Consider the following 27,097-nt stretch of genomic DNA (forward strand, 5'->3'; position numbering starts at 1 on the left):
ATGTGAATAAAACATTATTCTCTGTCTTTATACTAAACCTTTCTGGTTGAACAACTTGCACAGATGCTTCATATCCTTGGTTAATTATATACACCACTTTGTTTTTCTCCTCCTACATTTCACTTGAATGCCCAATGTAATTGCCTTGTTTTTGGCAATAGCATATAGTCTCTCTCTGTCCAAGACTATGGCTACATTCTTATTCTGAGTTTTTCTTACTCTAAAACTTTACCTCAAAACTTATACTCTGAAAACTTTAAAATGTTGATGAGGGAAATTTAAGATGATATAAAGAAATGGAAAGATATCCCATGTTTATGGATTGGAAGAATTAATATTGTAAAAACGTTCATACTACCTAAGGCAATCTACACATTTAATGCAATTAGTATCAAAATACCCATGATATTTTTCACAGAACTAGAACAAATAATCCTAAAATTTATATGGAACCACAAAAGACCCCAAATAACCAAAGCAATTTTGAGAAAAAATGAACAAAGCTGGAGGTATAACACTCCCTGACTTCAGACTATACTTCAAAGCTACAGTAATCAAAACAGTATGGTACTGGCACAAAAACAGACACACAGATCAATGGATCAGAATAGGGATCCCAGAAATAAACCACACACTTATGGTCAATTAATCCATGACAAAGGATGCAAGACTATACAATGGGAAAAAGACAGTCTCTTCAATAGTGGTGCTGGGAAATCTGAACAGCTACATGTAGAAGAATGCAATTAGAACATTTTCTCACATCATATACAAAAATAAACTCAAGATGGATTAAAGACCTAAATGTAAGACTGGAACCATGAAAATCCTAGAATAAAACATAGGGAGAACACTCTTTGACATAAATCATCATAGCACCATTTTTTTGGGATCTGTTTCCTAAAGCAAAGGAAACAAAAGCAAAAATAAACAAATGAGACCTAATTAAACTTAAAAGCTTTTGCACAGCAAAGGAAACAACTGACAAAATGAAAAGACAACCTACTGAATGGGAGAATATATTTGCAAATTATGACCAATAAGGGGCTAATATCCAAAATACATAAACAGCTCATACAACTCAATATCAAAAAGACAAACAACCCAGTTAAAAAATGGGCAGAAGACCTGAATAGGCATTTTTCCAAAGAAGACATACAGGTGGCCAACAGGCAACATGAAAAGATCCTCGATATCGCTAATCATCAGAAAAATGCAAATCAAAACCACGTGACCTTTATCTTGAGCTGCTCAAGGGACCAGAGCACAATACTCCTTTACTATAAACCAGAGGTTGACAAAGCTTTTCTATAAAATGCTACATAGTTAATATTTTAGGCTTTGTGGGCCAGATGGTCTTTGCTGCCACAATTTTGCTACTGTAAGGTGAAAGCATCCATACACATTACTTAAATGAGTGGGTGTGACTGTGTTCTAATAAAACTTTATTTACAAAAAAAACCACAACACATGAGCTATCACCTCACACCTGTCAGAATGGCAATTATCAAAAAGACCACAAATAATAAATGTTGGCGTGGCTGCGGAGAAAAGGGATCTCTTGTGCACTGCTGGTGGGAATGTAAATTTGTGCAGCCACTATGGAAAACAGTATGAAAAAAAAACTAAAAAATAGAACTACCGTATGATCCAGCAATCCCATGCCTGAGTATATATCCAAAGAAAATGAAAACACTCATTCAAAAAGATACGTGAACTCCAATGTTCGTAGCAGCATTATTTACAATAGCCAAGATTTTATATATATATATATATATATATATATATATATAAAATGGAATAGTACTCAGCCACAAAAAAGAATGAAAATTTGCCATTAGCAACAACATGGATGGACCTGGATGGTGTTATGCTTAGGGAAATAAGTCGGACAGAGAAAGACAAATACTGTATGTTATCACTTCTATGTAGAATCTAAAAAATAAAATGAATGAATATAACAAAACAGACACAGATATAGAGAACAAACCAGTGGTTACTGGTGGGGAGAGGAAAGGGAGGAAGGGCAAAATGGGGTAGGGGATTAAGAGGTACAAACTGCAAGTATAAAATAAACAAGCTACAAGGATCTATTGTACAGCACAGGGAATGTAGCCAGTATTTTATAATTACTTTAAATGGAGTATAACCTATAAAAATACTGAATCACTATGTTGTACACCTGAAACTAATATAATATTGTATATCAACTGTACTTCAATTTAAAAATAATAATAATAAAAAACCCCAAAGCTTCACCTCTATGACTTGCTGGTTTGTTGTCCTGCCTCTTACAGCTTACTCTCAACCAGTTACCATATTCTCCATCCTGTACCAAAAGTCATTCCTTAAAATGTTGCATTGACTACTAAATTCTTTTCAGTCTTCCAGTCACTACAAATCTTTGTTTTGACATAGAAAGTTAACATTTGTCTTCAAAATGCTTCACTAGATTGCTAGCCTCATTTTACTTCTTTTTTAAATACATATCTTGGTGACCCCTTCCCAACTAAAAAGCTGCAACCTAAAAGCTTGGGGTCCTAAACGTACTTATGATCTAAAAGTGGACTAGGTCGCGCCACACACTTCCTATACTCTCAATGTTCTCATCTATAAAATGCTTACCTCACAGCATTTGGAGGAGGAAAAAGAGAAGTGAGTTTTATGAGAGCACGTGATAAGACTCTAACAGTATAATGGATTATTCACTTTATTTTTGAATGGTGGTGACATGATAAAGAGCCAAATGTATTCCAAAGAGTTTTCTAAGTTCTACACCCTGATGTTTGCAATATTTGAATTCTTTGTCTATCAATCATATTTGGTGAACACATACTAAATACCTGACTATATATTATGCATTGTGGAGTACAAAGAAAAAAAAAAAACAGACATGGCCCTCGCCTTTTAGAAAAGTGTGATATTTTCTCCTTAGATAGTAATGCTGTACACTATATAATTGTACCAATTTTCTATCAGAAAACATGTCAGAGTATATTCAGATAAATTTATGGAGCAGGAAAGAAAACAGTGTAGAGTCAGGGTTAAAATCACAGACGTTGAAATCTACAGACCCCAGATTCAATCCCAGCTTTTCCACTGATTACTTTGTGACCTGGGACTTGTTGCTTAATCTAGACACGCCTCAGTACCCACATTTACAATGTGAGAATTTTAATACTATCTATCTGAAGGGACGGTTGTTGAAATCAACGATATAAGACATGTAAAGCCTTTAAATGAGTACTGTCTTGCAGACTTTCAATACCAGGTAACAACCATCATCTTCACTTAAAGGGTCGAGATCTATGTTACTATTTGAAGTGAGGCTTTGCCTACATCCAGAATGACTGACAATTTTCTAAGCCTATCATTATTTTCTCTATCTTCAAATAACTTCACGTGTGACTGCTTCTAAGAGGGGGAGAAATGTACATGCATCTATCATCATTCACTTAAAGAATTACCCAAATTAAAAATACCATCAGATTTAAATAGATGAGAAACATTCATACAAATGAATTCCCTGTATAAAAATTGGAAACAGACAATTAAAATTACTTTCTCCTATGCCCTAGCAAGCATTCTGCTCAAGAGGATTTTAAATTTCTCAGGGGATCAGGAAGAAACAAAGAAAAAAACATCCTTTCTGCTCTCAGGCAGAAATTCAAAGAGGAAAAACCCTTCTTATGTTGATCTCCTTCTCTGGATTTTCTTGATTTTATAAAATGGACTTAAAGGTCCCCTCTAGTTTTGATTTTTTTTTTTTTTTTCCAAGCCAGGGTAAATTGCATAAGCAAGGTCTGATACAAACTTCATGTTATGCATACAGGAGACTTAAAATAAAAACTGCAAAAAATAGGCCTTCTCAACATCGTTACTTGCCACCGCTTTCCTTATCCCCTCCCTATGTACCCTTCTGCCTGCAATTCACACAACTCCACACCTTTGCTCCTTTTTCTTCCAGACTGCAATGCCTTTCTCTCCTTACCCACTCAGCTTTCTTGGTCCAAATCAAATTTCACAGCCCCTGCTAAACTGTTCCTATAGCTACCTCTCCCCACAAGGCAGAATCAATCACTCCTGGTGCTGTGATTCTACTGTGGCTTGTTCATGCTGTTTCAACAGTTTTCACATTGTTTTCTAATTAGTTACTTACATTTCTGTTCCTTTGCTGTTCCAAACCCTCTTTTTCTTCCCTCAGTCAAAATAGCTGTTGTCTCACACTGGCCTGGGGACCTCTATAAGATTATAAGTATTTGGCCCCAGTTCTCTTTGAGGAAAAGACAGTATCCAGAGCTATGGTTATCAACCAGGGCAATTTTGCCCCCCAGGGGACATTTGATAATATGTGGAGACATTTTTAATTGTTGCAACTGGGGTGGTGCTACTGACATCTAGTGGGTAGAGGCGGGGAATGTTCCTAAATATCCTACAATGCACAGGACAGCCCTGACGACAAAGAATTACGTGGCCCCAAATGTCAGTACAGTAGTACCAGAGTTGAGAAATCCTGGTCCAGAGTGAAGACTTTCTTAACATACTCATGCCAAGGCGCTAAGTGCATATAACGCTCCAGCCAGCTTCCCGGATAGATGATACCACACATGGGCAGTCAAAAGAGTTGTACACAATACCAGCCAAGATTCCCTTACAAAGTTAAAGCTCATTTGATTAATCAACAAACTTTGTCATGATCCTTTTGGGAGAGTTGGGATGGGATCCATAGAAACTAATTCAAACTTCAGAAACTTTGTTCCTAGGTTTCCCTTGCTGATTCAGGGAAGTAGCCAGCCTTCTGCATTTATTAATTTTTTAAAATTTCTTCATGATAATTTCACTCATGGTCCTATCGCTTCTGCGTCACTTTTGGTGAGGGCCACTGTTGGTTTTCCGAAGTTTGAACCTCTGAAAGAATGGTTTGAGACTTGGTCCTTCTCCTTGCCAGGGGCTCCTTGGGAAAATGGGTTCGTTCCCTTTGTTAACTTAAAAAAAATGTACAATGTGAGAGCGAGGTAACTTTTATTTGGGGCAAAATGAGGACTGCAGCCTGGGAGAGAGCGTTTCAGATAGCTCTGAGAAACTGCTCCGAGGAGGCGAGGGGATGAGCCAGGATATATAGGAGTTTTGCAACAAAGGACAGGTAGTCGGAACGTCAAAAGATTATTGTCAATTAAAGAAAGCCAGATATCTCAAGTTAAGGAATTTAGCGCTTTTCTGTATATGGGAAAATGCAAGAGTCTGGACCCATTGAAATCATTCCTTTGATAACGCACCTCAGCTGTCTGGGGCCGGTATTCTGACATATCCTGAGTTTCCTCCAGGCTCACCACAGGGCGTGGCTGCAGTCTAATGGCTGCTAGATGGCAGGCATTCTTTTCAGCCCTGAGTTTCCTCAGCTCACCGGCTCACTTTGGAGGGCTGCAATCCTTGGTGACTGTGACATCCTTTCTTTATTGATATGGCAGGAAATACTCCATTTCTCACCTTCTCAGGTGTCGGCATTCCTAAGAGAATTAGAAAATATAATTTTGCTAAGGGAGAAGATCCTCAAGTCCTATTATACTTTTCCCTGGATCATAAGCAAAGATATCATTAAGTGATTCTTCCCATAGTAAACAAAGTCTTCTCTAGCATCCTCCTATATTCATAGAAACAACTAGCATAATTTCTAAGTGGGTGCCTTCCATGACATTCCATTTATGGAAACCTGTAAAATAAAAAAGGTTTTAAGCAGGTTGCTTTCCAGACCAGATGCAGATTGAGTTTTCAGTTTTGCCCCAGACACCTCAGGCTATAGTGGAATGGACACATCCAAGCAAGACCTTGGCTCCTTCCTACTCAGTCTGCAAACCTGGAAGCTGAACTTTGCGTCTTACTCTTTCCTTCCCATCTTCTTTGCCACACCCTAGGCTAAGCCACTACCAACTTTCTTTGGCACCAAGGCAGAACTTTCCTATTGGTCTTCAACATCCCCTCTTGCTATGCATGCCCACAGTCTGTTACGTACACAGTCAATTCAGTAAAGGTTTTGAGTCGAAATATGATTAATCACACCCTGATTAAAAGTAATTCACTAGCTCTTACAGCTTTTAGCATAAGGCCCATCATTCTTAAATATGCACTCAGAGTTCTGTATGGTACTGACAACCTAACCCTTATTTCCAGCCATGCTCTAAGTGCTCTGCCTCCTCTGTCAACTCCAGATCCACTAGTCTTCTTCAGTTCTTACAGTGTCCACTGCTTGGTTCCATCTCAAAGGCTTTGCCTGTGCTCTTCTCTCCATTTGGAATGCTCTTGCATTTATCAAGTGTCACTTCAAAGAAAACTTCCATGATTTCACAGATGATAGAACATTTAATTTCTATTCTGTGCTGTACAATATGGTAGCCACCATCCACAATGTAGCCATTTAAATTTAAATTGATTAAATTAAATATTTAGTTCCTCAGTCACACTAGCCACACTAGTCACTACTGCAATGGACAGAAAAAATACAGAACATTTCCGTCGTCACAGAATGTTCTATTCGACAGTTCTACTTATATATTTTCATAGTACCAGTTATCTTTCTCAGCATTTAGCACAGTAGTCAATTTACATTTATTTCTGTGATTTTTGAAGATGATAGAATGGTCTCCCCAACTAGACTCCAGGTTCCATGATGGCATGAACTGTGATGTATTTCCCTTGTTATTCCTGGCAGATATTTGGTACTTAATGATTATTCATTGAAAAAAAAAGATGAATGAATAGTTAATAGTCAAAACATGGTTTTATAAACAACTCTATTGAAATATAATTCATGTACTAAACAGGTCACCTATTTAAAGTGTGCAATTCAATGGCTTTTAGTATAGTCACAGAGTTGTACGATTATCAATAATCTAATCTTAAAACATTTTTATTCTCCTAAAAGGAAACTCTGGACCCATTAGCAGTCACCCCTGATTCCTTTCCCCCTCTCCGTGCCCTAAGAAACTACCAGTCTACTTTCTTTATCTATAGATTTGCCTATTCTTACCATTAAATGTAATAGAATCTTAATATATGTGGTCTTTCATGACTGAATTCTTTCACTTAGCATAATGTTTTCAAGAATCATCCATGTTGTAGCATGTATCTGAGCTTCATCCCTTCTTATTGCTGAATAATATTTCTTATATAGATATACCATATTTTATTTACTTATTTATTTTTCAGTTGATGGACATTTGGGTTGCTCTGCTTTGGAGCTATTATGAATAATGTTGCTGCTATAAACATTCACGTACATGTTTTTGTTTGTACATATTTCCATTTTTTTTAAATAAATTTTACACTTTATTTATTTATTTATTTATTTTTTGGGCTGTGTTGGGTCTTCGTTTCTGTGCGAGGGCTCTCTCTAGTTGCGGCGAGTGGGGGCCACTCTTCATCGTGGTGCGCGGGCCTCTCACTGTCGCGGCCTCTCTTGTTGCGGAGCACAGGCTCCAGACGTGCAGGCTCAGTAGTTGTGGCTCACGGGCCTAGTTGCTCTGCGGCATGTGGGATCCTCCCAGACCAGGGCTCGAACCCATGTCCCCTGCATTGGCAGGCAGATTCTCAACCACTGCGCCACCAGGGAAGCCCTCCATTTTTCTATAGTGGAATTGCTGGATCATATGATAACTCTATGTTTAACATTTTGAGAAACTGCCAAACTATTTCCCAAAGGAGATGCATCACTTTACATTCTCATCAGCAATCTTTGTGGGTTCTAATTTCTCCACATCTTTGCTAACACTTGCTATTGTATGTCATTTTGATTATAGCAATCTTAGTGGGAGTTGAGTGGTGACTCATTGTGGTTGTGATTTGCATTCCCCTAAGGACTGATGATGTTAGGCATCTTGTCACGTTTGTTAGCCATTTGTATATCTACTTTGGAGAAATGTCTATTCAAATTATTTGTCTATATTTTATTTGTGTTGTCTTTTTGTTGTTGAGTTGTAAGAGTTCTTTATATATTCATGATGCAAGTCTGTTGTCAGATATATGATTTGCAAATATATTTTTCCATTCTCTGGGTTGTTTTTTCACTTTCTTGATGGTGTGCTTTAATGCTCAAAAATTTTTAACTTAATGCAGTCCAATTTATCTACTTTTTCTTTTATTGTTTGTGCTTTTGGTGTTATATCTAAGAAGCCATTGCCTAACCCAAGATCATGAAGATTTACTTCTATGTTTTTTTCTAAGAGTTTATAGTTTTAGCTCTTACATTTAGGTTCATGATCCATTCTGAATTAATTTTTGTATATTATGTGAAGTAGGGGGTCCACCTTTATTCTTTTGAGTATAACTATCCAATAGCACCATTTGTCAAACAGAATATTTTTTTCCACATGAATTATCTTGGCACCCTTGTTAAAAATTAATTGACCATAAGTTGAAGGGTTTGTTGTTGGAGTCTCAATTTTATTCCCTGGATCTATTTATCTTTCTGTATGCCAGTATCACATTGTCTCAATTACTGTAGCTTTATAATAAGTTTTGAGATGGGAAGTGTGAGTTCTCCCACTTTGCTCTTTTTCAAGATTGTTTTGGCTATTCTGAGTCTCTTGCATTTCCATATAAATATTATTAATTTCTTCAAAAAAAGTCAGCTACAATGATGATACGGATTGCATTGAATTTGTAGGTTAATTTGAAGAGTATTGCCGTCTTAAAAATATTAAATATTCTGGCCCATGGATACGGGGAAACTTTTCATTTATCTAAATCTTTTTTTCTTTCAGCTATGTTTTATAATTTTTGGTGTAAAAATCTTATGTTTCCTTTTTAAGTTTTAGTCCTAAGTATTTTATTCTTTTTTATTAAATATAATCCTAAATATTTTATTCTTTTTGAGGCTATGGGATTGTTTTCTAATTTTATTTTTGGATTGTTCATTGCTAGTGTTTAGAAATAGAATTGTTTCCTATATTGAGCTTATATTAGCAATCTTAAAGCACTCATTTATTAGCTGAAATAGATTCGATTTTTAGCTGATTTTTTTAGTTATCTAAATATAAAATCAGTCATCTGCAGATAGAGATAGTTTTACTTCTTACTTTTTGATATGAATGTATTTTATTTATTTTTCTTGCTTAATTACTCTGACTAGAATCTCTAGTACTACAATGTTGAATGAAAGGGATGAAAGTATACATGTTTGTTTAATTCTAAATCTTAGGGGAAAATCATCTGTTCCTTCACTACTATACATGATGTTAACTGTAAGTTTTTAATAAGTGCTCTTTATCAAGTTGAGGAAATTCCTTCTATTCATATTTTGTTAAGTGTATTTATCATTAAAAGGTGTTGGATTTTATGAAAAAGATTTTTCTGTGTATATTGAGAGGATCGTATGGGTTTTGTCTTTAATTCTATTAATGTAGTGTATTACACTGCTTAATTTTCAGATGTTGAACTGATTTGCATTCTGGGATAAGTCCTACTTGGTCCTGGTGTATAATCATTTTTATATGTATCTGGATGTGATTTGCTAGTTTTGTTGAGGGTTTTTGCATCTATATTAGTAGTGAATATTGGTGTGTAGTTTTCTTTTCTTGCAATGTCTTATCTGGTTTTGATACCTGAGTAATACTTATCTTATGGAATGAATTAGGAAGTATTTCTGCCTCTATTTTATGTAAGAGTTTATAAAGGATCAGTATTAATTTTTCTTTCAATGTTTGATGAACTTCACTAGTGAAGACCTTTGACCATGGGCTTTTCTTCATGAAAAATTGTTACTAATTCAATGACTTTTCCTGTTGTAGCTGTATTCAGATTGTATACAGTTGATGTTGGTAATTTGTGTTTTTCTAAAAATGTGTCCATTTCATCTAACTTACCTAATTTGTTGGCAGACAGTTGTTTACAATATTCCCTTATAATCTTTTTTTTTTCCCTGTAAAGCCAATAGTAATATCCCCTTTTTATTCCTGATTTTAGTAATTTGAGTCTTACCTTTGCTTTTCTTTGTCAATCTCACTAAAGGTTTTTCAACTCTGTTGATCTTTTCAAAGACCCAACTTCTGGTTTCATTGTTTTTCTCTTTTGTTTTTCCATTTTCTTTTCACTGATTCCTATTCTATTCTTTATCTGTTCCTTCCATTTGCTGACTATGGATTTATTTTGCTCTTTTTTTTTTCTAGCTTCTTAAGTTTAGGCTATTGACTTAAGATCTTTATTTTTTTAACATAGGTGTTTACAGCTATAAATGTTCCTATAAGCACTGTTTTGTTACATCTCTTAAATTCTGGCATATTTTTATTCTCATCCATCTCAAAATATTTTCTAGTTTCCTTTGTGAATTTTTCAATGGCCAGTTAGTTATTTAGTAGTGTGTTGTTGTATTTCCATATATTTGTGATTTTTTGCAAATTTCCTTCTGTTATTGATTTCTAATTTCATTCCACTGAGAACACACTTTATGTCAATCCTTTTAAATTGACTGCGACCTGTTTTATTGTTTAGCATATAGACTATCTTGGAGAATGTTCTATATGTGTTTGGGGAGAAGTTATAGTCCACTGTTACTGGGTGGACTGGTCTAAAAATGTTTATTAGATCCAATTGTTTTATAGTTTTATTTAAGTCTTCTATATGCATGTAAATCTATCTAGTTGTTCTAGCTACTGAAGTTGGGAAGTGAAATCCCTAATTATTATTATTGAACTATCTATTTATCCTTTCAATTCTGTTAGTTTTGTTTCACATTTTGAGGGCTCTATTGTTAGGTGCATAGATATTTGTAATTGTTATGTCTTCCTGATGAATTTATTCTTTTATCATTATAGAATGTCCATCTTGTCTCCTGTCACGTTTTTTCTTTTACAGTGTATTTTGTCAGATATTAATATAGCCATTCCAGCTTATCTATGGTTGCTGATTGAATGCTAACTTTTTAAAAATCTTTTTTCTTTCAATCTGTTTGTCTGCTTAAATCTAAAGTATATCTCCTGTAGACTGCATATAGTTGGGTCATATTTTCAGTCTGACATATTTTACTTTTGGTTCGGGTGTTTAATCCACTCACATTTAACATTATTATTTATATAGCTGGATTCACACCTGCCATTTTCCTTTTGTTTTTTATATATCAACGATATGATTTTAAATTTAATTTAATAAGTCCTCTTTTATTATGCTCTCCTTTTGCGTAATGTGGAAAGCACAATATGGTTGTGGCCAGGACTTCTCTATTTGGATCACAGTTTCACATTTCGATACTTTTATGAAGACTTTAAAATTCTCTGGATATAATTTTTTTCATCAGTCAAATGGGGACTACTATTCCTGCTTTGCTGAAGCCCGAGCATTTTTGGTGAAGGTGAAATTTGAAACATGTACCTGAAAGGGTTTTTGTATGAAAGCTGGCTATCACTACAAATAGACCAGGGATTATAGGAAAAGTAGGTAGATGACACCTTCACCATAACTTCACCCAGATTCTAGCACTCTGCATGGCCCACATACCTCTGCCTCAGCAGGGCCCACATCTACTAATCAGGGCTTCCACCATTTGCATTAACTTGAATCTGAAATCCCTTTATAGTCTTGAGCACTGAGCAAATGTATAGCAATTATTTCCAACTAGACCATATTTTTTTTTATTCCATAACATCTCCATTCACAGGATTGATGCTATATTTGAAACCAGGGGCTTCAGCAGCATGAGCAAAAATGAGCCAAGGGCAAAGCATATATTTGGACTCATTGCTTTGAACTTTTTTTTTTTTTCATTCAAAAGCTCTCTCCTGCAGTGGGAACGAAGTTTAACACACCATCCCTGACACTAGAAGCAATTTGCCTTCTGGCAAAAAAAGATCTCCCCTCATGCCTGGGATTTGGACTCTCTCAGACCTATGCCACTTAGTTGAGTTTCAGTTTTATCAACCATAACAGTTGTGAGAGGGTGACAGAATTTACTTCACAGTATTATTTTGAGACTTATTTTAGATGAATATATAGAAAACTACTTACACATATTTGGTACTTGGTATGAATTATCTCCACTACCTACCTCATCTCTTACAAGAACACCCGTTTGTGAGGACTCTGTATAATGCCTTGTCAATCCTTCATGCCTCAAGTATAAATAGATACAACACTCATGTCAATTAGCCCTTCCTTTAATATCAAGTGTACTATTGGGATCAAGGTTGAGGATAAAATCCCGCTAAGCACTGACTGAAATCTCACTGATGAACGGGAGTAGATAAGGAAAAGAGAGGGAGGACAACCTACTTCACATAGAAGAAGAAGTGGACACCTGGGACAAGAGAAGAGAAAGTGTTAAAAAAAAAAACATATATATATATAATCATGCCTAGGAACTAAGTGAAAGAACAGAAAATAGAGATGAGGAAAATTAGGATAGATTTATTTCATACATAATGACTTTTATTTTTAACCTTTTATGCCAGGATTTGCTCTCTCTAGCATCCTTTCTGCACTTTGAAAGACTCTCCGTTATCTAGATCAGCCAGAACGGGAGCTGGTGAGGGTGGAGAGCAAACTATTTTTAGACAGAAATTCATCCTATTAAATTTTCTAAAGCAAGACCTATTCTGAGAAGCATAATTGAATATTTGCAAGGAATACTTTGGGGGCCTCTACAGGGCAGCCAGTTGTCAGACTTCTAAAGACACTGCATCATTCTTGGTAACCGTCAAGAAAATGAATCACCACTCCTTTTCGTCCTTTCTTGAAGACATTCCAAACCTTAAGATTTTGTGGTGCTTGGGGCAGCATCTCTCTGAAGTTTTAGGCTGTTAGATCTTAGTTGAAGAATGTCAATGTGAAATGAGATTTATGTCAGCTTGTCTAACACACCTGACAAGCAATTCAAATATTATCCCAACCTGGATACTCTCACAGCCACCAAGGTGAAAATTAAGTCCTATAGAGGCTCAAGATGAGTATTTCCAAGGCCAAGTCTCCCCCAACTCCGTTCTCCCTTTCTATGTTTTCCATGATTTAATAATAAGCATCCTGCTGCGAAAGAACATTTAAAATTCTAGATAATGTGTACATAATGCAAAAACAAAGGAATCATCAAATGTGTCATATCAGTCATTGTAATATTCTTATAATGCTCTTCTTTGTACCATTGTTCCCTTCAAAGAAGCAGTGACAATTCCTTAAAAAATAAATTCATGAAGCACCTTCTGTGTGCAAGGAACTTTGTTCCTTGTTAATGGGAACACAAGATAAAAGCAGATATGATTCCTACCCTCAAAATGGTGTAAATAACAGTTTAAGATAACAATGGAAAACATCTGTCAGGGCAATATGGGAGTTATTATCAAATGAAAGCACAACAATAAACGCTATAAAAAGTCTAAGAATTGAGTGACTCTAGCATTCCTGGTTGTTCAGGAGTGTTCTTTGAAAAGAAGGTGAAAGTTTTCTTAGGAAGCAAAAGGCAAGACATTTCCTTTGTTACTATTACGATTTTTATTTAATAGGTTTAGTCTTAAAAGAATTTGTTACACAAATTATTGTTATTTGGGAGTTTTTTGACTTTAAAAGGCTTGCCTCATTGTTAAGCTAGTGTGTAACCTTGGACAAATCATCGAACTTCAAGTTGTTTATATATAAAAAGGCAACAGTAATACCAACTTTTTAAGGTTGTTGTGAGACTACTTTAAATAAAATAATATCTGAAAAGCTCTTTGCACAGTGATTGACACAGTGTAAATGCTTAGCTGCCTCTTAGGTTGATTATGTGGCCTTGATTTTCCACTTATGTTCTTAATCACCAAGTTTTTCTTAAGAGGACCAAAAATGTGAACAATTTTAATCAGCAATTCCTTTTATTGTGGGGTTTTTTTAACCATTTTTTAACACAATATTGTGTTAGTTTCAGGTGCACAGCTGACTCAGTTATATGTATATATGTACTTTTTCAGATTCTTTTCCTTTATAGGTTATTACAAGATATTGAGTAGAGTTCCCTGTGCTGTACAGTAGGTCCTTGTTGTTTATCTATTTTATATATAGTAGTATGTATCTGTTAATACCAACCTCCTAATTTATCTGTCCCCTCCCATCCCCTGCTATTCCCTTTGGTAACCATAAGCTTGTTTTCTATGTTTGTCAGTCTATTTCTGTTTTGTACATAAGTTCGTTTACATCATTTTTTTAGATTCCACATGTAAGTGGTATCCTATGATATTTGTCTCTCTCTGTCTGACTTCACTTAATGTGATAATCTCTAGGTCCATCCATGTTACTACAAATGGCATTATTTCATTCTTTTTTATTACTGAGTAGTATTCCATTGTATATATACACCACATCTTCTTTATCCATTCATCTGTCAGTGGACACTTCCATGTCTTGGCTATTGTAAATATCAACTATACATTCAGCTAAACAAGGATAACTACAGTAGATGTAACTATTGTTCCCCTAAATATTTGGGTATGACTGTGTGAGTCAAAGTGATGTGTGGCACTTCCATGTGGAAACATCCAATTTCTGATACTTGAACCTCCAGCCCACCCCTCTCAGCTGAAGTGACTGTGAAAGTATTGCTCGATATGGAGATCCACTGCTAAACCATAACATGAAAAGCTGCTTCCCTGGAAAGAGGCCCAAACCTGTAACAGACTTTGCACAAGTAAGAAATCAGCCTTTGTTGTTTTAATTAAGACACTGAGATTACAATAATAAACCTCAAAAAAATGTTATGGTAGCTTCACATTAGTGATGTTTTCAGATGAGATTAAAAAATTAATATAATATTATTAATAAGGGACTTTGTGCTCAAGCTAAATAAAAAGGAAATATCTGGGTACTATCTGGAGATGCTAATACATTGCTTTCCCAAGCTTGAAAATACCTGACTAAGATCTCAAATAGTGAACATCGATCATCTGAATTCTATAATGAAATGCAAGCTCCCTCTCTGACTTCAAAATTTGGATTGTGATACCCCATTCTTGCCAACAAAACCATCTGGCTTGGTAAAATTAATTCTTGGGTAAGAAACTCATAGAGTTTCCGAGATAAACTTCTTGGAAACTTTTGGCAACCAGGAAGTATCCTTGGCCAGAACTCAGAGATCTGAAAAACTGCTTTAACAAACAGTGTAGCTTTCAATGTCAATGCCATGGATTAGCTTTGGAGCTTAGTCAGATCACTTTTCACTTGTCTGGGCTTTAATTTCCTAGCCATATGATGAAAGTGTCTGATTAATGATATCTAAGGTCTGTTTTAACAACTTATTAATGTGCAACCTGTAGTTTCAAATGAGAAAATAAAATATAAATTTCTATCCCATAAGCTAGAACTTGTTATTCTGGGGAAGTAAAGCCCATGATGAAATCTGAAAATATTTGTTAATGTAGACAATAACCAATCACAAAAAAAGTGGTATGAATTACCATTATTGCATAACAAGTAAAAGTGTGAAAAAATCCCTCAGATTATGATCATCTTGAGGGCAAATACTACTCCTTCCTAATCTTAGTATATCTGTGTAACATGATGTCTGATTTACATAGGAGGTGCTCAGAAAATTATTTATGGAGTTGATCAATAGGTTTATAAATCTGCGGTTGGTTAAATGGAATGGATGGATATTGAAGATTTTTCCTTGGCATTTTTTTGTCCTATGTGTGTATAATTTACTGTATAAAATACTCTTTGTGAGAAAAAAAAGAAACATTGCATAAGTTTTAAAATGCTTGAATAGATGGTATGCAAAGTAGAAAGAAGTAGGAGTCAAAAGTCTTTAGTTGCTGAGCTGGTGTGTCATCATTAACTAGTGGTGTAACTTTGGGGAAACCACTTCACCAGCTGAACCTCAACTTTCTCATCTATAAAATGGCTATTAGAAATTTATCATGTCTTCTAAGTAAGAATTGCTGTGAAAATAAAATGGGATGAGGTATGAAGAGGCTTTGAAAAATGAAAATATATGTCATTATGATTGGTAATCAGCCAATGAGAAACAGCTTGTATTTCTGAGAATAAAGATTCTCAGAGGCAAGCACTTTTTGTGGGAGCTGGAAATCTTCCTTTGGTTCTTGCAGTACCTTGAAACCTGCTTTTTATTGGGAGTCCTAGGCTCTCTGTTCTTCCTTTAGCAAAATTGCCTTTCAGAATATCCCTGTCCTCAAAGCAAACACTGGTGTTATTTTCAACTAATAGCATTTTTTTTCCTATCTTGAAATTCTTTCATCAGATTTCCCTTCCCTTTCCAAACTCTAGATGTCAGTGTTCTCAGGTCCAACCTATGGGCTTTTTCTCTCTATATATTCACCCTCTTTCAATGTGCTCTCGTCCAGACCTATTACTTCAGTGAGCCCATCACTCCCAAATTTAGGTCCATCTTTTACCTTGCCCTGAAATCTAGACTCTTGTTTCCACCTGCTTGATCAACATTTCCAGTTATATATCTGATAGACATCTCAAACTCAACAAGCTCTCAACCCCATCTGCCACTCCCATATTTTTCTCATCTCTGCAGAAGGAATCAAGTACCCAATAGCTAAGGTATGAAAGTTTGGAGTCATCTTTGATTTTTATTTTTCTCTCACATTCTACATCCAATACAACCATTAAAATTTTGTCTAATTGCTCATCTGCTCTTGCCACTTAATTGGTCTTCCTGTTTATGCTCTTACTCTATCACCAGAATATTTTTCACACAATGGACAGATTAACCTTTTAAATATGTGAGCCAGATCAAAGCATGGCATTGTTCAGCATCCTTCAAATAATTTTCCATCAGACTTAGGACAAAATCTAAAATCCCGGAGGTAAACTTAAGCTCCTTCACCGTTGCCACCTTGCTCACTGCACTCAAGCCTCAAAGGCCTTCTGGCCACCTGGTTGGTGTTTGAACGCACCAAGTCTCCTCTCATTTGCGGATTTTGCACATACTGTTCCTTCTGTCTGGAATGCTACTTCTCCAGCATCACAGTTCAGATCCTCACTCTTTTCAGGAGCTTCTCAAAAAGTCATCACTTTGGAGAATCCTTCCATGACCATCGTCTTTGAAATGCCTCTCCTTGTTATCTTTATCTCCTTAGCCTGCTCTCTTTTCCTCCACTGCACCATCGCTATTGATTTTTCTTCATATTTATTTTTTCAGATTGTTTTTTCTCAAATATCTATAATATGCAGATTTGTTTTTGTATAAAGAAATAAATATAAGCTTTCATAAATCAAAATAACTGACAGATCCAGGCTACCTACTCTGAGGCCCTTTTGCAGAGAGGCAAAACTCGGAGAATAAGCAAGAAGAATAAGACAAACGGGCTTATAAGTACCTCTTATTTAATTAGAAAAACTGAGAGAAGGTAAAGGAGCTTAGAGTTTCAGAAATGGAAGAGCCCTAGTTAATGTGTATTGGGGGGAGACAATCTTTACATTTTACAGAGTAGAAGTCTTAGGGGTGGCAGAGAGGAAGTCTTACAAATGTCATTCAGTAAATGCAAAACAGTATGTTGTGGGTGGGAGGTGTCACTTGACACTCCATCACACTTTTTTGGCTACACAGTTGAGTATTCATTACCACCGATGGTTTGAACAACAATGGAAGGTCACTGCTGTCTGGAAGGAAGAGAAAAGAAAGGTGTCAGTATAAGAATACTTTTCAGTTAGGATTGAATTATGCTTTATGGCTAATTCTCAAAACCAATGTTTAGAATATCTCAAAATACCATCCAAATTCTGAGATTGCTGCTGCTTCACAGTTTGACTAAACTCTATAAAATGAATGACACCATTCTAGAAATGTCAAAAAGTGGAAACAAACCTAGACTTGATTTTATTCATAATTTCCTTTCTGCCTGAAATCCTTGCTCAGTTTAATTTGAAATGGCAATGACAAAAAAGTCATTGATCACGTCAGGTTTTCTAAGCAATATTTTGAGTTTGAATTATAATAAAATATTTCTCTAATCTTCTGAGAGATGGCCACTGCATCTGCTAAATACTACATAAAGCAATGTTATTAAAATTTAACGTTTTTAATTTAACTGGTATTGCCATTAACACTCATATTTCTTATAGTAATATGATTCTTCCAGTTCCATTAGACCTTTTGTGCATAGCCATGTTTATCCTGCTCTTCTATTATTTATATGTTTAATTTGTGATTGGGTTACTTCATATATTTCAATTGCATTATAATGCAATGTGGTGATATAAAATTCTAGTCAATTGTATTTCCTCAATCAGTAGGATTCCATTTCTTTTATTAGCGCTTGTAGTAAAGGGTCTGACTCCATTGTGATGTTTGACTGCTGACAGCTTTTAAGATCTACTTCTCCTTCTTTTCCTCCTGCCCCACATCTGGTCAAACTGATAAGAAAGCCCAGTTCTCCCTCCTTTGGCATGAATGGAAAATTCGTACCACACAAGCCCTGTCCTATGCATGGAAAGCCCCCGCCCCTACCTACCCCCCACATCCAGTATCATAAACACCCAAGCCAACCTCCTTTCCATACTATCTCAAGCCCCTTTGGGACGAGCTTGGGGAGCCTATCCTGCTGTACCCAGAAAGACTCATTAGGTGAGTCACAAACCTTTTCCTACCCACGAGGAGCGTACATGGTGTCATCATTCTCAACATGTGAACCAAATTTTGGGCCAGGGTCCTCCATCACTATGCAGTGTGGATACAACACTTGGCATTCTATAGGTTACTTAATCATTATGTAGAGAACTTACATAAAGTATAGAGGAAAAGATCTCAATTGGTCTACATCATTTTATTGAAAAAACAACACTATGCATCTTGTTAGATTTAAACTGGGTACAGCAACATTTTCATTTTATTTGCAATTACAAGCAAAGAAATAAGGTAAATCAGGTGAGCTAAGTTTTCTTTTCCCTGAATAAAAGGAGAGCTGAGATGATTAATAGCAATAAGTACATTAGCACAGTAGTTTAAAGCTTAAATGAGCAAATTCTAATAAACGTACACACACATTCTATAGAATAAGAAATGGTGCTTATTAAATAAGATTATATTTCTGGTAGACTAAAATCAACTTTGTATTTAATATTTAGTGAATGTACTCAAGAAGGACTTCGTGCTGAGTAGCCTGAGGTGGAATATGACCATCTCAGGAAGATGCTTGTCCCTTCCAAGTAAATAAAACCAAGGACAAATTTTCTCCACTTTTTAAAGTACTTGACATAATAGAATTATTTTCTCCCAAGATTTTATGACATCACTTAAACCTATAATTTATATTCCCAAAATAATTTTTGTAAAATTACATGGTTGAATTGTTTATTTACTGATTTTTTTTTAAATTCTGTATCAGAATTGAGTTGGCAATAGTTTTTGGACATAACACATTATGATATGTCTGTGCAAGACCTTTTGTTCCTTATTATATGTTATTGCTTCTCTCCATATTAGGCTTGACAGATAAAATACAGGATGCCCACTTAAATTCAAATTTCAGATAAAAAAATTTTTTTAGTACACATATTTAGTATAAGTGTGTCTCATGCAATATTTGGGACTAAAACAAAAGAATCTACTACTGCTGCTTTTCTATGTACGTCCCCTCAGGCTGAAATTCCTAAGGATGGGAAGGTCTTTTTAATCCAATATTACTTGGGTATTAGTAAGTATTATTTATCTTTGATCTGAAATTCAAATGTAACCAGATGCCCTGTAATTTTATTTGCTAAATCTGGCAACCCTACTGCCTACCCCCCAAACTCAATTCACACTTTTATAAACAGAGTCTTGTATATTTAATATGTATCTTTCCCATCTATGTTTATGTATATATAATACATATGTAATATATATTCATAAAGTATTGTATATGCAAGTGCATGTTTAAAATTTAAGTAAATGTTATTGGGCTTTAAATCACATTCTGTTTTCCTTTTAAGTATCATTACTTTAGTACTTTCTCCATGTAGATATAGCTCATTTCACCTGGCCAATACACAGTGTCCCGCCTAGCCATGGACTATAATTCACTGAAGTTTTCCCCCAAGGATAACACCTAGGATATTTCACTTCTTTGCAAAAAAACCAATGCTGAAATTATATTCTTGTTGCATGTGCCCCTCTGTTCTTGTGTGGAATTTCTCCAAGGTGTATATTTATACTTAGGAGTGCAATCCTGCATGGGGTATACATTTGTTATTCATTTTAATATGAACTTTCAGGTGGTTCTCCTAACAGCTACTTCAGTTTACACTCTCAAAATAAGAGCGTGAGATTTTCTTTCTCTTCATCTTCTCCAACATCTTATATTATTAAACTTTCTTTTTTGTCATAATAATGAGTATAAAGTATCTATGTATTCTCTTAATTTTCACTTCTCTGATTACTAATGAGATTGAGAATCTCTTCATTGTTTTTTTCTAATAGATTATGTTTTCCTGCTTCTTTGTATATTGAGTAATTCTGGATTCTATCCTTTACATTTTGAATGTTATATTATAGGCGGTCTTTGGGATCAAAGGCCCTTACTCCTCAAAAGAGTGTTGTATTCATTTGCTTGTTACTTCGTTTAACAAATTCTCCTACAGAATGCATTAGCTCAGATCTCTGTGCAATTGAAGGCATTTTTATATGTTTACTTTGCTGGGTTCTTTGCTGTCTGTCCTATAAACGTGTATTTCAGCAATCAGGCAGAGATTGGACAAAGTTACAAGTACAACGTGACTGCAGTTCCCCTTACCTGTCCCTTTTCTTTTGGATAAGTCCCTCACTTTGGGGCAATAAAGATCACCACCCCAGCTTCTTTATTCCTTGTGCAAGAAAGATGACATGTTTTTATCAGAGCTTCAGGCTCCTCCACATGGAATGACCAGAGCTGACCCTCAGGCCACAACTGCTAAGGTGAGGATCTCACCCAGTCCCATCTCTTCTTCCAGATTTCAGCTCGTCCCTAAAGTCTACCTTCAGTAGTTGCTTTTTATTTTTTTATTATTTAGTTTTTTATTTTATTTTATTTTATTTATTTATTTTTTTGCCAATGGTAATGGATATGTAAGGAGTTGCTTTTTAAATTTTGCTCAGAGTCCATAATTGTTATCTGTAGGTGGATGATCTACCTTGAAGTTGCTGTGTCATACATGAAAGCAGAACTCCTCATCTATTAAGTTTTGTATTTCAACAATTATATCTTTCACTTCTAGAATTCCATGTTGTTCCTTAAAAAAAAATTCTGGTTACTATTTATAGCCTCTTGTTTCTCATATATATTGTATTATAATTTTCTATTTCTTTTATTCTTTATATGATAATTCTAGTATCTGATCTCTTTGGGTGTGTAACTCTTCTGTTTGCAATTTCTATGCCTCGTCTCTCGGAAATGTGTGTTTTGTAAATATTTTTTTCATTTTAAGTTGATAATTAGCTCAATTTATTCCGTGGAAACCCTAAGGGACATAGATTAGGCATGGTTTTCTCAAGATAAGATTTTAATTCATTTCTACTGCATGTTCCAAACGTTACCAACATGAAACAACATTCATTCATGTATGTATGTACTTACGTATAGATGTATGTATGTACGTACGTATGTATGTTGGCCTAGTGATTATCTTATTGAGAAGATGGTTAAGGCCAGCTTCACAGTGTGTGACCTATGCAGTCACACAGGGTCCCACACTAGGAAGACCATCATACTTGGCTTAATGCTCTGTTGTCATCATCTTGAAGTTTGTAATAATTTTTAAGCAAAGAATGTCACATTTTAATTTTGCATTGGGTCTCACTGTGACTGGTCCTGAGGATAGTATACATAAGTTGCATGTGACAACATAACCTATAGCCATAAATTCTAGAGAAATACTATTGTTTTTTGTTAAAAGTATTTCCATGGTAGAGGAAGAAATAAATAAGCTCTTTCATTGCTTCAATTTCTAAGTAGTTAGATGTCCCCATGCCCACACTTTTATGGAAGTTGTACTTCTTTGAGTGTCCAGGAATGCTGGGTCTCTCCATTTCTGTTCCCTCACTTTAGCAGAAAATGTTAGTGATGTGCACAGATTCCCTCAAATCCATTTTAACCTAAAGACCTTCATCAGAGGACCTCCTTTGAACTACCAGAGCCATTGTATTGAGTTTGCCCACAGAACTAGAAGTTACTAAGAGTTTATCCCCCCAACTTCCCCCTACATGCCCTTAGCTAATTACAGATAGGTACAAAACTTTGGAAACCCAGTTTTCTTTTCCTTGGGTCAGGATAAATTATTTATTATAATATTATTTTTATGATAATAATAACATCTCAATATTATAATAAAATTAATATATTATAATGAAAAGTTATACATTATATTAACTTATACAAATAATAATACATAATAACTAAATAATAAAATTAGAATCCCTCTGTGAGATCAGGTTGAAGCTACCTTAATAGGACTTTGCCTCAGATTATACCTTTGCTTGGCTTCCTCCTCTTTCCTCTTTTATTTTCTCCACTCTTTATTGGTTTCTTCTAGCAGTACTTCCTTAATTTCCTGCACAAGAATCCTTATTTGGGTGTCAGCTTCGAAGGAACTCATTGACCTGACATAGCCCTGAAGACTTGTCTCCTATTCTTTCAAGACAGAATAATACCCCAAATTCTGAGTTCCAAATACTGGCTTAGATCCTAGGGAAGCATGGGTTTGCAAGTTCTCTTGTAGGTTTCTCTGTAATTTCAGACCTCTCTTTATTATTCCTGGCCTTTGGGGATTTCCCATACTATCCTGTGCACTCAGAAATGTATTTAAAATAAATTTGTTATGAATTATCTAGAATGTGTGTATTTTAAGGCAGCTAAGATATTTACCTGGACTTCCATAGTACTGGACATATAAGACTTTTTGCTCTTTATTGCTAGATTTTATGTTGAATGCTTAGCTCATGTTTTTGGTCTTTCTATTTTCCCTATCTATGGATTTTAAAAAAATACATACATCCCACACATTTTGTTTTGCATTGTTTCATTGTCATTTAGCTCTAAGTATTTTGTCACTTACTGTTTATCTTCTCTAATACAGGGGTTTTCCATAAGTGCTTTATTGATTTAAAGACATAAGTGATTTAAAATTTTATCCTTTTGGACATTCATTTCTAACTTTATATGTTTTGTGTATGTAAAGGAGAAACTGTATGGTAGAATGTTAATTCTTTAGAATAGTTTAAAGATACATTTGTGGTCTAGCAAGTGACAGATTTTTGTGACTGTTCCAAATGGTACAGAAAATTCTCTATGTATCTCTGGATTATCCTCATTCATCAACTCAGACAAATCTATGGTCTTGTTTGTTTTTTCTGCTCTTTTTATCAGTTTCTGAGAGTGATATGTTAAGATGTCCAATTACAAGATTAATCACTAATCTGTCACTTGTTGCTTTAATATATTTTGAACTTATATGCAGTTACATGCATATATTTGCTGATTGTTCTATCTTCTAGATCGATCACTGTTTTTCACAGTAAGCAGCACTCCTCTTTGCCACTGATTATGCTGCTGTCATAAAATCTATCTTGTGCTGTGCTAATATTGCTACTCTATATTTCTTCTGGTTTACATTTGCCTCACGTTTTTTACAGTAACTTCATTTTTCACACTTATATGTCCATTAAGAATGTTTCTTACAGAAATCAGTGATGAAAATTAGTTTATTATATATTTGTTGTTGCTGTTTTTGTTATAACATAATACAATCCGAGTATTCTCTTTCACCAATGAGTTTAACCAGTTTTAATTTATTAAAATTTACTTTATATTAAATGTACAGTATATAATAAATATGTGTATATGTAAATATTATGATCTAATTTTGCCCCTTAATCTTATGCCTTCTAATTACTAAGCTCTTTTTGCTTATAGTTTTACTTCTTTCTACCTTGAATTAGAGAGATTGAATCCTGATTTAGTACCATCCACACTTAAATTTACTTTTCCCTCTCCATGCTCAAAGTTTAGCAGTATATGTATTTCTTGCAGAGCAGATCTTATCTCCCACCATCACTCTTAAATTTCGAAGTTATTACAAATATTTTTATAAGTAATTCTTTATTTAGGATATATCTTATTAAAATCTTAATTTATTTATATTTCTTATACTTTATTATTAACTCCCAGATTTATGCTTTGTCTTGCTGGGGTATAACCTTCAACAGCTCTTTCAAAGAGGCTTAATGTGGTAAAATTTCTGAGAAACTTTGTATGCATAGGAATATTATTATTGCATCCTCATTTTTAGATGATTACTTAGTTGAATGTAAAATTCTAAGTCCCAAGTTCTTTCTTCCAGTACTCTGAAGATATTACACCACTGACTATTGCTGAAGCATTGACATTGAAAAGTCAGGTATCGTTCCGGAAATTAATTTCTCTTGGCTTTCAAATGCTGCATTTGTAAACGTACAAGGCTGTAATAGATCATGTGTAAAGAGGTTTGCATTAGTTAGAAATATTCCTGGCTGCAAGGGGGGAAAGTATTAAGATCGGGTTGGTAAACACAGAAAAATTTATTTGTTTCACATAAAAAGAGGCCATGGGGCAGGAAATTCAGAATTAGTTCATAGCTCAGCAAACCCACAAAGAACCCATCAAGCCCTTAAATCTCAAGTAAAGGAATGTCTAGTTTCCCCACATTTAAAATGAAGGGATTGCTCTAGACAGCTACTAAGATCTCTTCTAAGCACAACATTCTATTGTTCTATGAGCAATAATATCACATAATATAATCAGAGGAGCTCACAATAATAATTGTGAGTTTGGTTTTTTTTTTAATTTATTTATTTATTTTTGGCTGTGTTGGGTCTTTGTTGCTATGCGCGGGCTTTCTCTAGTTGCGGCGAGCGGGGGCTGCTTTTTGTTGCACTGCGCAGGCTTCTCATTGCGGTGGCTTCTCTTGCTGTGGAGCACGGGCTCTAGGCGCGCGGACTTCAGTAGTTGTGGCACGCGGGCTGTAGAGCGCAGGCTTCAGTAGTTGTGGCGCACGGGCTTAGTTCCTCCGCGGCATGTGGGATCTTCCCGGACCAGGGCTCAAACCCGTGTTCCCTGCATTGGCAGGCGGATTCTTAACCACTGTGCCACCAGGGAAGTCCAATTCTGAGTTTTTAAGAAATTAACATATCAAGCAGTTTGATAGAAGTATTTAACGTAACAGTTTTTTGCCTTACAAAGGCTGACAGAGCACTCAGGAGAAAACCTTACAGAAATCCCTCTGTCTCACAGTCTAATTTTGAGCTTTCTTCATTTGAAATAAAATTGCTAATATACCCAGTGATAATCCAGTTCTTAGGCACTGGCCTCCATTACTAAATTCACATGATACTGACCCATAAACACTAGAATGACAACGTATTCAATTACAATAAAAATAAAATAATCAAGTGAACTATTTGCCTGTGCCTTCTGCTCATTGCATTCTCTTCCTATAGATAATTATACAAAGACAGACGTATTTATCTTCAGAATATGGCTTGATGAGCATGGGAACAGAGCAAAAATATCAAGATAAGCATTCATTCATTTGTTCATTCATTCAGATATACTGGTTCAGAGCATACCATGTGATAGAAACTTCTAAGAAATTCAAAAAAATTAAGCATTTTATTATTTAAAGAAAAAAGTACATGCAGTAAAATACACGAATATTAATTATTTGGCTCAATGAATTTTTCAGGTCTGTATCTCTGTGACAACCTTCCATATCAAGTTATAGTATTTCCAACAACTCAGAAAATTCTCTGTGGTCAATATCTCTTCCTAACTCCTTGGCCATTATTCTGACTTCTGTAACATTAGATACATTTTGTTTGTTTTTGAACTTTATAGTCATGAAATTTTTACAGTTTATATTCTTTTGTGTCTGCCTTCTTTTGATCAAAAGCAAATGTTAAGGACTCATTCAATACTGTTATGTACACCAGTAGTTTATTCCTTTTAATTTCTGAGTAATATTTCATTGTATGAATATACTACAATTTATTTATTATCCTGTCCATAGACACTTAGTCTGTTTCCATTTTTTAATGTAATGAATAAAGCTGCTATGAATCTTCCTGTGAAATATTTTATGGACATATACACTTATTTCTCTTTGGTATATACGTGTGAGTGAAATTTCTTGGTCACAGAGTATGTGTACTTTAATATTTTTACAAACTTTAAAAAGTTTTCCAAAGTGATTTTGCTATTTTAAATTCCCACAAGCAATGCATAAGAGTTCTAGTTTTTCCATATCATCACCAACACATTATATTTCTCCAATAAAGGTTTAACTCACCAGGTTTGGGGTGCTCAAACCCTGCGCATGCCAACAATCAACTCCTCCTTGACCAGCTCCTGAAAGTAACCTTGAATCCTCAGAATGTCTTGCCTGATAAAAGCGACTTTGTATACCAGACCAAGCATTCCTTCTAACAATGTGATTTATGATGGGAAACATGGACCTCTGAGGGGCTGGAGACCAAGTAATAAGGTCAGCTACATGGCACTCCATGCCTATGTGACAAAACTCCAATAAAATCCCTGGATACCAAGGCTTGGTTGACAATATTCCATATGTTTTGTCACACATCATTGCTGGGAGAATTATTTACCCTCTTTGAGTCCTTCTAGTAAATCACTGAACTTCAGGGTGCTCTTAGCAACCTATGACACACTATTGTTGGTGTTATAAAACTTAGCCATTCTGGTGGTTTGGGGGAGATATCGCATCATTTGCATCTCTGAAGACTAATGATGTTGTACCTTTCCATATGCTTATAGGCCATTTTGATATTTTCTTTTGTGAGGTTCCTGTTTAAATTATTTACCATTTTTTAAAAGTTGGGTGTTCATCTTTTTCCTTTTTGATTTATCAAAGTTCTCTGAACATTCTACATATGAGTTCATCAGATATATTTTATTTCAAATAGCTTTTCCCAGGCTGTGGCTTGTATTTTTATATTTTAATGGTAATGTTTTGAGAAGTTTTTAATTTGATAAAGTCCAATTTAACAGAGTGATAAATAAATTCTCCTCTATTTTCTTTAAAAAGTTTGATTGCTTTAGCATTCACATTTAAGTCTGTATCTTAAGTTAATTTTTTCTTATGCTGTGAGAAAGGGGTTAAGCTTCATTTTTAAAAT

General features: G+C 35.1%; 1 protein-coding gene and 1 long non-coding RNA gene across 5 annotated transcripts in view; one reads left to right on the forward strand and one right to left on the reverse strand.

Annotated features, from left to right (window-relative positions):
- LRATD2 (LRAT domain containing 2) overlaps positions 1-27,097 on the forward strand; it is a 590,601-nt gene that overhangs the window by 415,305 nt on the left and 148,199 nt on the right. The window lies entirely within an intron of this gene.
- Positions 13,906-25,157, reverse strand: LOC309614592. Its single transcript, XR_014236308.1, has 2 exons — positions 25,056-25,157; positions 13,906-24,712 (listed from the first exon to the last, which is right to left on the reverse strand). It is a non-coding gene; the product is annotated as an uncharacterized lncRNA (long non-coding RNA).

This window comes from Balaenoptera borealis, assembly GCF_965194805.1.
Source record: "Balaenoptera borealis genome assembly, chromosome: 17".
Lineage (NCBI taxonomy): Eukaryota > Metazoa > Chordata > Mammalia > Artiodactyla > Balaenopteridae > Balaenoptera > Balaenoptera borealis.